We start from the raw sequence: 11,871 nt of genomic DNA, 5'->3' as shown, positions 1-11,871 counted from the left end.
GCCACATAGCCAAGTAACACCTCTTCCTCCCCTACCTTGCGGGGGAAGAAGGGGAGAGAAGTCGAGATCTGAACGATGAGACCCACTCCCCTGCCCTCTTCCTCTACTCATTTCTCTGAAAATTGGCATCCAGGTTTATGCCCTCCATGCAGGAGATTGGAAGATGCTTCTCTGGTTAATCTGGTAGGTGACACAGGTCCAAAAGGAAAAACAAAAATATGCTTACATTGATCATCCCCAAGAGAGAAGCCAAGCCAAAGTACCTTGCAATACACAGATGAGCATCAAATGATCATCGAAGTTTCTGATCAGCTTTTTAGTGGAAGAGAGCACTAAAGAGAGTAGAAGGCTTACTAGGCAACTTACCTGTTAGTTGAGTGCCACTCAGACTGATTAAGAACTTTTCTCCAATGATGCCCAACTATGTGAAACAAACATACAGCAAGTGGTTGCATGGATTTAACCACGCTTGAGATTTGGCCAAGTGGATGAAAAAACACGAGGCACTACTGTAAGCATTCTAAGCATTTTATATATATTAACCTATTTACTCCTCACAATAATCCTGTAACGCTGATGCCTTTATTATCAGTTCCATTTTACAGATGAGGAGACTGAGGCATAGGGAAATGAAGTAATTTGCCCAGGTCATGTAGCTAATAAGTATCACAGCTAGGGTTTAACTTAAGGTTGTTTGACTCCTTAATCCATGCTCTGAAGTACTATACTATGCTGCTTTCAAGAGATTAAGGATGGAGGGAGCTTGTTGACCATGGATTCAGAGTTCTAAAATGTGTATTAGAAAAGTTTGGGAGGGTCAAGGTGGAGTTTGGGCTAGTGTAGATGATATTTATAGCAGTAAGAAGATAAGAATTGGAGAGACAATTGATGATAGAAGAGGTGTGCACTTTGAGCAGAAGGTGACCATATGTCTGGTTTGCCCAGGACAGACCTAGTTTATGCCTCTTATAGATTAATTAATGCCTGTTATTTTTGTAGCACACACTTTCATTCTCAAAAGTATCCTGATTTGAGTAATAAAGTACACAGTCAACCTGTCAATGACCAATGTTCCTAAGGATAGAGGAAAGGAGTATTTAGTCCACAACAGTTGAAGAAAGAGTAATAAGTAGGTCTGACAGTGTTCTTCCATGGCCCAAGGATTACAAAGTAAAGCCAGACTTCCTTTCCCTCACGGTTAGTGGATGTTGTCAGGATCAGTTCACATAGCTGTGATTAGAACAGTGAGCAAGTATAACTCATCTTTATAGGGAAATAATCATCTTAAGAAAACAGGGCCCATGCTCTCTGAAAAAATTTCATTTCTGCTGGTTCAACTTTAGCAGAATTGTATATTTTGATTGGGATTAGGTTAAAATCTAAAGTGACTTTTCTTTTTAAAAAAAAAATTCTGTAACAGTTGCCCCTCATTCTTCCCTGACAATTTCTGTGAATAAGATGAACTCTTCCCATGTTCCTGAAGCAATCCAAGCTTTAGATGAAAATTGTTCTCTTGTAGTAGGAAACAATAAAAGCAAATGTAACGGAGCCATTAGTGGGGATATGGCAATTTTGTAGGCCATAATTCCCAATCCAGGTCCTGCAACAACCAAGAATGTTTTCAGTTATCTTTCAGAGATTGTAGTGGGTCAGTGTACAGGAAATTAGTTAATTAACTAGTTAATCAATAGATTAATCTTTCAATCGATATTCCTACAAAGAAATAAGAAAATATAAATGCCAGTATAGTTACACAAGTAAATACCACAATTAATTAATCAATTAAATAAGTAATGTAAATATTGTAGGAGAGTGAGACTAAATGAACTGGAGTACGTTCCAACCTCATAAATGAAGTTACCAGTCCCAATTCATCATGAGATATCTTAGTACTTGTATAGGGAGAGTTGTGGTGTGTGTAGCATGCATGCAAATCTAAGCAGACTTAATAATTTGTTCCCAAGATTTTATAAATCTGGAGATTGGATTCCATAAAGGGTTTTTACTTCAAAGAACCATGAGGTTCTTTCAATTAGTAAAGAGTTCAATCTTCCAGAGACTTTAAAGACACAACATTGCATTTCTAGGATAATTTAAATGCAGATCTCTCCAGCCTGACTCACACCCCACAGTTAATATTCACTTATCAATGCATCTCTCCACTGTCCTCACGAATGCTACTCTTATTCCTGCCGCTTCGTCTCAGGCTGTCTTCTCCCTCCTGTGCCAATCTCGTCCACCCCAGAAGGCCCAGCTCTGTTCCCATCTCCTGCTTGGAGGCCTTCAGAAAATTCACCTACATTGATTGCTGCCTTTTCTGATCTCTTATGAACTGTGTCACTTAAATTTACACCAAGAAAATATCTTTCTTGTACATGTCTTACATGATTAAGAAGAAAGACTACATAATTCTTGAGTTTAAACATCAGATGAAATTGTATTCTTGGAACCTGTAGTACAGATCCATGCACAAATAGATTCTCAATAAAAATATGTTGTATTGAAAAATAGTGAAAGAGAGAATTCAGAGAACAGCATGGGAGAAAAGCCCTGAAATCTGGAATGCAAGCGATTTCTAGGATTCCTTCCCTCTTAGGCAAGGCGAGTGGTTTTTAAATGCTCCCCAAATTAAGGAGTTTTTATAAGGATTCCGAATTCTTTTTCAGAACAACACTTGGCTTCACTCTGAAGTTGGGGTCTCAATTTCTGACTCCAATTCAGCTAGTGATTTCACTTTTAGCCTTGATTCTGTAACTATACCGACATTTCTATTTTCTTATCTCTCTGTGGGGATAATTACCTTGTGAGTGATTTGATGAGTCAAAGTTTTAACAGCACTTTAAAGAAGGTCTGTATAAAGGTGCATCTCCATTGATGCAAATAATGTACAAATAACATGTTTTGTTGGCTTTTAACTTGCGTTCCTAACATGTGGATACACAAGTGTATGTATCATCAACTGACTGATATATTAGGATTTTACCATAACAGAAATACTGAAAATAGACAATGGGGAAAAAAGTATATCATTTGAGCTATATATAAAAAGAAAACTAATTTCAGGTCTGATTACAAACAATAAATTAGTTATTCACATTATAGTTGAGTTTATCTTTTATATCATAAATTTTATGGATTTTATACACATCTACTTTTAAAATACCAATATGTACACCTCAAATGACAAATAACTAATCTTCTAAAATATTTTCTGGAAAAACAATTTAGTTCCAAAGCTAGATTCATTACCAAATCATAACAATTCAATTCGTAAAGATACAAAATTTGCATACTATAGAAGTATCAACAGAAATTATGTCACATATCCCTACCAGATTATTTCCAGTTTTGTTCCACAAATAAAAGAAAGAAGGTAAATCTTTAAAGTTCTTTTAAAGACCCTCAGTTTTAGTGGTGTAGTAGTTTTCTTTGAGAATCTAAAAGATGTTATTCTCCAGATTCCATCACAAAAACAGAACGACATGAAAGAAGTCACCCAAATGAAACAATGCGTCTTAAAATTGTAGAGCTGGGAAAGACCCTAGTACTCCTCTCACAGTACATTGATGAGCAAGCTGAGGACCGAAGTGGCTCGTGACCGAGCTTTCAAGTGGCAGAACAAAATGTAGAATATTGATAACCTGACTCCAAGCAATGCTTGTTAAGTCACCTGATCGTCTGCAATGATTCATTCATTCAATAAACATTGAGTACTACTGTATGCCAGATAACACGCTGAGTGTGAAGAACAAAAGTATACATTCTTATACTCTCTAGTATAAGTTCTTATGCTGGACAAGTTCAGAACCTTCACAGAACATAAATATTTAAAGATATAAACTGAAGCATAATGTGGTAAATGCTATAATACAAAAGAAGAATGAGTGAATAATCTCGTCTAAGTCTAGGGGAATCATGTCACCCTTCATAAGCGACATTTGATCTGAGTCTTTGGAGGGCGAGGGCTGCCATAACAAATTGCTTCAAACTTGGTGTCTGAAAACAACAGAAATGTATTTTCTCGCAGTTCCGGAGGCCAGAAGTCTGAAATCAGGGTGTCGCCAGGCTTGATTCCTTCTGGAGTTTCTGAGGAAGAATCCATTCTATGCTTCACTCCTTATTTCTGATGGCTGCTGGCTTATAGATGCATCACTCCAATCCTTGCCTCTGTTTTCACATCACCGTCTCCTCTGTGTATCCTTTTCCCTTCTCTTTTCTTATAAGGGGAACTTGCCATTGGATTTAGGGTCTACTCTCATCCAGGAGGATCTTACTTCAAGATCATTACATTAATTACATCTACGATGACCCTTTTTCCAAATAAGATCACCATCACCACCAAATAAGATATGCATGGACATTTCTCCTTGGGGGCACTATTTAACCCATTCCAGAGACAGTCGGGATTTCACAGGTGAGAAAAGTTTGAAAGGTCATTCTAAGAAATAATGGCATATGTCAAGGCATACACATGGTGAAAAAGTATGCCATTTAAGGGAAAGAGCAAGAAGTGTGAAATAATTAGGATGAAGCAGAAGAAGGGATGGGGGCTAAGACATCAGCAGGTTGAGGTCAGATCGAGAAGCACCTTGTAAACCAAACTGAGAAGATTTTTAAGCAAATCAAAACAATTTTGGATGAGATTTCTCTAACAACAATTTGGAGGCTAGAAGAGATGGAGAGAAGACTTGAGGCTGACAGATTTTAAAACAGGGATTAGCAGGCAAGTTTTTTCTGCAGAGGGCAGGATTATAAAGATTTTAGGCTGCAGAACATACTATCTCTGCCTCGACTACTCAATTCTGCCATTGTAGCATAAAAGTAGGCATGGACACTGGGTAAATGAATGAGCATGGAAGTGTTCCAATAAATATTTGAGGGCACTAAAATATGAATTTCATATAATTGTCACAGGCCATGAAATAATGTTCTTTCGATTTTTAAAAACATTTTAAAATATAAAACCGTTTGTAGAGATGATGTCAGAAAAAATGGTGGAATAGGTAACTCCAAGGGCCCATCCCTCCACAGAAACACCAAAAAAAATGCAAAAACAGCCAAAATCAATTTGTCAGAACTCTGAAAAATAAGCAAAGATTTATAGCAATCAAGTAAATACTGACTCAAGAAAAAAATCAACTTTAAAATGGTAGGAAAGCTTTACGGCATTTATACTTACTCTTGCCCCATCCCCGTCTCCGGCTTGGCAGTGATATTGAAGACAGCAGCCTACATTCCCACTGTGCGACTTTGATCCCTGATTTGGGAAAGAGCAGAGAAGACTTGTTCTCAAAGAATTGTCTTTGTCTGTTTTGACCTGCTTGGGGGTGACCAGAAGGGGTGATACAGATGCTTGCCTTTCTTTCGCTTAACTTAGAACTTTCTCAGGTGGAAAAGGAGCTATGCTGAGGGCATTCCTTGAAAATATTGTAAGGCAAGTGAATAACCCACTGCCACTTAAAGCAAGAGATTGCAGTTGAGGCAAACAATAGACATGCTGAAAGTCTGGGAAGAAAGGGGAGTTTCTTTGGGAAATTAGGGCATTGAAAAGCACCCATGTAAACAGGGGAATATAGAAAGTCACGTGCATGACCAGGGCAAGACGCAGGCTTAGAAAAAATCTAAGACTCTAGGCTTTCACCTCTGGCTGATATCTAGGCTTAGCATAAGCAAGAAGTGAAGGCTAAGGCAGAGTTGTAAACAGCCTGACTGAGCTGAAGGAGCGCCCCCAACACTGAGCAAATCTGCAGAGACGGGGAGACTTTCTTTTCTTTTCTTATTTCTCCTTTTCTTTCTTCCTTTTACTTTTTTTCTTCCTTTATTTTTTTATTTTGTTTTGTCCTTTTTTTTGGCTCCAGGCGTTCAAGGAAAACTCTCTCAAAACACTAGCTGAACACAAGCTAAATAGTTCAGAGACCACATACAACAAAGAATACAGACATGACCAAAATAGTTTAGAAAAGTCATTAAACAAACAAACAACTACAACCTACAGAAAACTATAAAAGCAAACTCTGAGGAAGGGAAAGAATCTGATTTCCAGAGTACCACATTATAATATTTAAAATGTCCAGTTTTCAACAAAAATTACAAAATATGCAAAAAAAAAAAACCACAATAAAGTATGGCTTAATCACATAGAGAATTAGTCAAAAGTGTCCCTGAGAAGCACACACATTGAACTTACTAGACAAAAACTTTAAATCAGCTGTCTTAAATATGTTTAAAGAACTAAAGAAAACCATTGAAAAGGAGCTAAGACAACTGTAATAGCAATGTCTCAACAAATAGAGGATATTAATAAAGATAGAAATTTAACAAAAGAACCAAAGAAATTCTGGAGCTAAAAAGTACAATAACAAATAAAAATTCACGAGAGGGTTTCCACAGCAGATTTAAGCAGGCATAAGAAGGAACAGCACACTCGAAGTTAGGTCAATTTAAATGATTTTGTGTGAGGAACAGAAAGAAAAAAGAATGAAAAATTAGCAGAGCCTCAGAGACCTGTGGGACACCATCAAGTATACAAGCACATGATTCATGGGAGTCCCAGAAGGAAAAGAGTGAGAGAAAGGAACAGAACACATATTTGAAGAAATTATGGTCAAAAACTTCCCAAGATTGATAAAAGACACTAATTTACACATCCAAGAAGCTGAATAAATTTCAGGAAATATAAACACAGAGATTGACGTCAAGACATATCGAGGATGAGGTGCTATTCTGAAATGAAGGATGGTAAATATAAGGTGCCATTGCTAAATCTGATCAATTAATACCCAGCACTGGTTTGAAATTTCTTTGAGGCCAATGGCTGTGCCTGATCATATCCTTAGTTCCTAGCAAAACGCCTGGGAGGAGTTGGTGAAGTTAGAACGGAAGTAAAGTTGAAACATCGCTGAGACAAATAGAAAGGGAGCTGGAGAGCAGAATTTAAAGACGTAATGAAGGTTCAGTTGAGGGTGAAATTTATGAATTTTGCGGCACCAATCCATGTGTTTTTCTCTATCATTGGCCAAAAATTCAAGCTAAGGTGCTGACAAGGAATGCAGTGAGAAAGGCAGATGGAGCAAAATGAGACATGGAAAAGATGCGGGAATAAGTTTATCTGATACCTCTAGCCACCCAGAATGATTGAGACGTGATATAAAGAGACTGGAATCTAGTTTCAAATCCTTGATAAGCATGACAATATTAAGCACATATAAATGATTGTTCAGTATGATCATTTATACATTTTAAAGCTTCACAAGAGATGAACGGACCTTGTGAAGACATCAAGTCTGTTAAAAGCAAGTTGTATGTGGAACAAAGCCTCATTCCTGAAGCTTAGGCACACAGGACCTGACTAAGACTGAAGATGACCTAGGAGAACCGAAAAACACAGTTGCTACCATGAGCCTTACACAAAGTCATAAGAAACAGCAGTCTACTGCTGAGGGAGGGAGCACGGAGAGAGAGCTCTGCAGAGTCACAGGTGCGCAGGGCCTGCTGAAAGGCGAGAGTGCAGCATGAATACAGAGAAAAATGCTCCCTCATGCCAATCCTCACAATAATCACAAGGAAACAGCAGTCCCCAGTGAGTAATATGAAAACTGCAGTGCACTCAAGGTAAGTAGAGCAACCACAAAACCCAAATCTGGTTCAACTCCTCACTTTATTAACTCAATCTTCTGTTGACAAAAAAATAAGTGTGCCTCTTCTGGGTAAAAATAGTCTTTACCTCACTCTCGACTATTCTTTTACATATAATGTCAAGTATTCAATAAAAAATTAATAGACACAGGGGCCGGCCCGGTGGCGCAAGCGGTTAAGTGCGCGCGCTCCGCTGCGGCGGCCCAGGGTTCGCTGGTTCGGATCCCGGGCGCGCACCGACGCACTGCTTGGTAAGCCATGCTGTGGCGGCGTCCCATATAAAGTGGAGGAAGATGGGCACCGATGTTAGCCCAGGGCCGTCTTCCTCAGCAAAAAAAAAGAGGAGGATTGGCGGATGTTAGCTCAGGGCTGATCTCCTCACAAAAAAAAAAAAAAAAAAAATTAATAGACACACACACAAAAAAAAAAAACCAAGAAAAAATTACCCAATGTCTAGAGATAAAACAGTAAATAGAAATAAATTCAGGGATGTCCCATATGGTGGAACTATTATGCAAATAATTTAATATAAATATAGTTAATATACTAAAGGATGTAATCAAAAGGGTGGATAATGTGCATGGAAATTTCAGCAGAGAAATGGAAAATATAAAATCAAATGGAAAATCCAGAAAAAAATCAGAGTTGAAGAATTCTTTCAATGTTCTTATCAGTAGACTGGACAAAATAAAGTAGAAAAATCAATGAACGTGAAGATAGGTCAATTGAAAGCAGCCAGACTACAAATTGAAACGCAAAGATAAAAAAAGCGAAAAAAAAAACATAACATAATATCCAAGTGCTCTGAAACAATATCAAAATGTCCTACACATGTGTAACTAAAGAAGGAGAAGAAAGAGAATGGCACAGAAGATATATTTGAAGGGATACTGACCAAGAACCAAGAATTAATGAAAATCAACAAATAACAGTTCCAAGAAGCTCAGGGAACCCAAAGAAGGATAAGCACAAAGAAAAACACATCTAAGCACATGGAAACCAGAGGTAAAGGGAAAATCTTGAAGGTAGCCGGAAAAAAATGCAGCATTATATAGAGAGGAACAAATAAAAAAATGACAGCTGACCTCACCAAAAAAGATGCAAGCCAGAACTCAATGAAGCAACACCTTTAAAGCACAAAACAAAACAATAAAATATTGTCAACTTAAAATTATACACCTAGTGAAAATATCTTTCAAAATGAAGGAAAAATAAAGACTTTTTCACACAAAAAGAAGTTGAGAGAATTCATCTCAGCTGACCTGCACTACAAGTAATGTTTAAGAAATCTCTTCAGGCAGAAGAAATGATACCAGATGGAAATTTGGATATACACAAAGGAATAAAGTATGCCAGATATAGTAAAAAAAAGAACAAAACACATCAAATATAAAGGCAGTTTTATTCTTATTTTAATCTGTTTAAAAATAATCATCTAAAATAAAAATAGGAATGATGTATTATGTGGCTTAAAACAAATATAGAAGTAGAACCTATGACAACAGTACAAAGGATGGGAGGGAGAAAATGGAAATATACTTACGTATCATTGAAAAGTTCTTACATTCTATGTGAAGTGCTAAGATACTGTTTGAAAGTAGATTGTGAGAAGTTTAAGATATATATTATAAACCTTAGGACAACCATTAAAAAATTTAAAAGTGGAGTAACTAACATGCCAAAGTAAAATGGAATCATAGAAAATCAAAAAAATACTTAATCTAAAAGAAGGCAGAAGAGAGCAGATTGTCAAACACTAAGAACAGTTAAACTCAAAACTGGCTGAAAACGTTCATTTTAAAATAGAGCCTCATTTCTTAGAAATAATGAATTGGTGTGATAAAAAGAAGCAAAAATAGCAAAAATAAGATTGTCATCGCTTTTGGTAGTGAACAGATTCTGCCGTGAGTAACTATGAACTTACTGGAGGATATAATTACAGGGGTAGACGCTTGCTCCAATAGGTAGTGGATCAGATATACTTTTTTTTTCTTTTTATTCTTTCAGTTTTCACTGAGAAGAGAACAAAAACAGTTTGTAAACATCACTGAGAAACAGGCCTAGATTTAATGTATCACTAATTAGAAGAAGTATGAGGCTAAAATAATCTCTCAAGAACTAAAGGACTCTAAATCCAGGAAAAGGCAGAGATAAAGAAATGCTTTTAAAAGCCAGAGTACAGAAAAAAAAATCGAAATCAAGTTTCTTGATAGAAAAGCAATATTTAATTAACTAGACATGTAAAAACACAGAATTTAGAGCTACCAGGAGACTACACTCTTGCTTGCACGTCATATTTCTTCTAAATCTTAAATAGCTTGTATTGCCCTTCATTTCTCATAGAAAGGCAATGTAGAACAGAAGAATGACTATTCATTCTGCACTCAGGCAGATCTGTTTTCAAATCCTATATTTTCTGTTTACTTACTAGGTAACCTGGAGCAAGTTACTCATTCCTCTGTTTCTTTAATATTAAAATACAAATAACAACAGAATGGGATCATTTTCAAGATTAATGAGATTGAGAGTGAACAGTGCCTAAGACTGCCTGTCAAGTAGAAGCCACTCAAGATATGATCGTTGTTAGATAAAAAAAAAAAGTTTAAAGCCATATTGTTATTCTTATGGTTATATTTATAGAAAGCAATAATTAAGTTGAAGTATCTTTTTTAATATGTTATCATATATAGGATATCTAATCTGTAGAGTATATGCTATCTTTAACAAAGTCCTACAGAGGAACTATCTCAATGGTAACCAATCCTTTTATCACCAAGAATGGTTACCAATACTTTTATATTCTCTATATGGATGCAAAGAATTAAAATGCTTTATTTACAACAATGCAAAAATATGCTGTCGAATTGATATAACCTAGGCAAAACCAAAAAAACCTAATAGTTTAGTTAGCCTAAGTGGCCTTACCTTAAAGAAACAAAACTTTCATTAGACTTACTTAAAAATATTACATTTTCTAGTAGACCATGAAGTGATCTTTGAGAAACCTCTAGTGTTCCCAGATGCCCGGTCAGGAATCACTACTCCAGTAAACCCTAAGGAGCGTGCCTTGCAAAATCAAATCATTTCAGTGTTAACCAAGTAATAAGATAATCCTAGAAAACCAAGTTACGTAAGCAATACATCACTTTGTTTTCATCACTTTTGAGGTTTTCTGTTCAAAAGTAGGCAAAGATTCCAAATTTAAGAATACAAGAAAGGGATAAGAACAATGTGAAGGAACATCACCATGAATGACAATGTTTCATTAAACACATAAGAAATGAGATGACATCTAGTAATGGATCATAGTCAAAGAGTCAGAGACTATTTCATAGAGGAGGCAAAATTTGAGTTTGGTTTTAAAGAAGAAAAGGAAGGTGAATTAGTAAAAAGATTTAAGGAGAAGAGGCTTCCAGATACGACATAGTATGTTTGAGGGCAAAAAAGCATTACATGGGTGAGAAACAAGATTGGCTTGGAAGAAAAGGAAGACATATATTTGGGAATAAAATCAAGTTAAGTGTTGGTATGACTGCATAAGGTCATCTGTACTGTCTATTGCTACCCAGAAAGTTTATACCTAAATCATCATGATCTTCTTTGTTTGTTTGTTTATTGTTCATGTGTTTGTTTTTTAGGATTTCTGAGTCAGAAATTTCACCAAGTCCTGGTAGCCTGCTCCAGGGTACGTAATAAAAAGGGAGTGAAATCCTCTAAGGTACAAAAGAGTTGCAGTCGGCTGACTATTTTCCCCTGTGAGTGTAATTTTGTTCTGCTTTGTTTTTGCCAATTGCAGATTTCAACATAGAAACAGCCTGCTAAAGAAAATAGTTTCTGGATATACATTGTTCTTAATGATGGGTTACTAAGTATTTTCAGATCTTAATTTGGGGTCAGGTCCTTATTGTAATTATTGATTTCACTTTGATGCTTAAAAATAAAAGGGTTTCTGTGTACTCACATATTCATCCTGTATCCATGTTATAAAAATTGTGTTGTTTTATAAGCCTTGTTTTAAAGTATTTTAATAATATTGCTGAGTGTCTCTGTTTTAATAGGAAGTGCTCAAATTTTGTCTAAGACATAATAAGGCATAATACCAGAAAGTCCAGGAGTCAGTCCATTGAATGACTAAAAGCGATGTGTTCATCTATTCATTCATTCAACAAATATTTGTTAAACGCCTGTACACACACACACACACACATACATGTAATCCACACTCTTGTGCAATTA

This window comes from Diceros bicornis, chromosome 39 (genome assembly GCF_020826845.1).
Source record: "Diceros bicornis minor isolate mBicDic1 chromosome 39, mDicBic1.mat.cur, whole genome shotgun sequence".
In the NCBI taxonomy this organism is placed as follows: domain Eukaryota; kingdom Metazoa; phylum Chordata; class Mammalia; order Perissodactyla; family Rhinocerotidae; genus Diceros; species Diceros bicornis.
The sequence above is the reverse complement of the archived record's forward strand: the minus strand, read 5'-3'. Positions refer to the sequence as shown.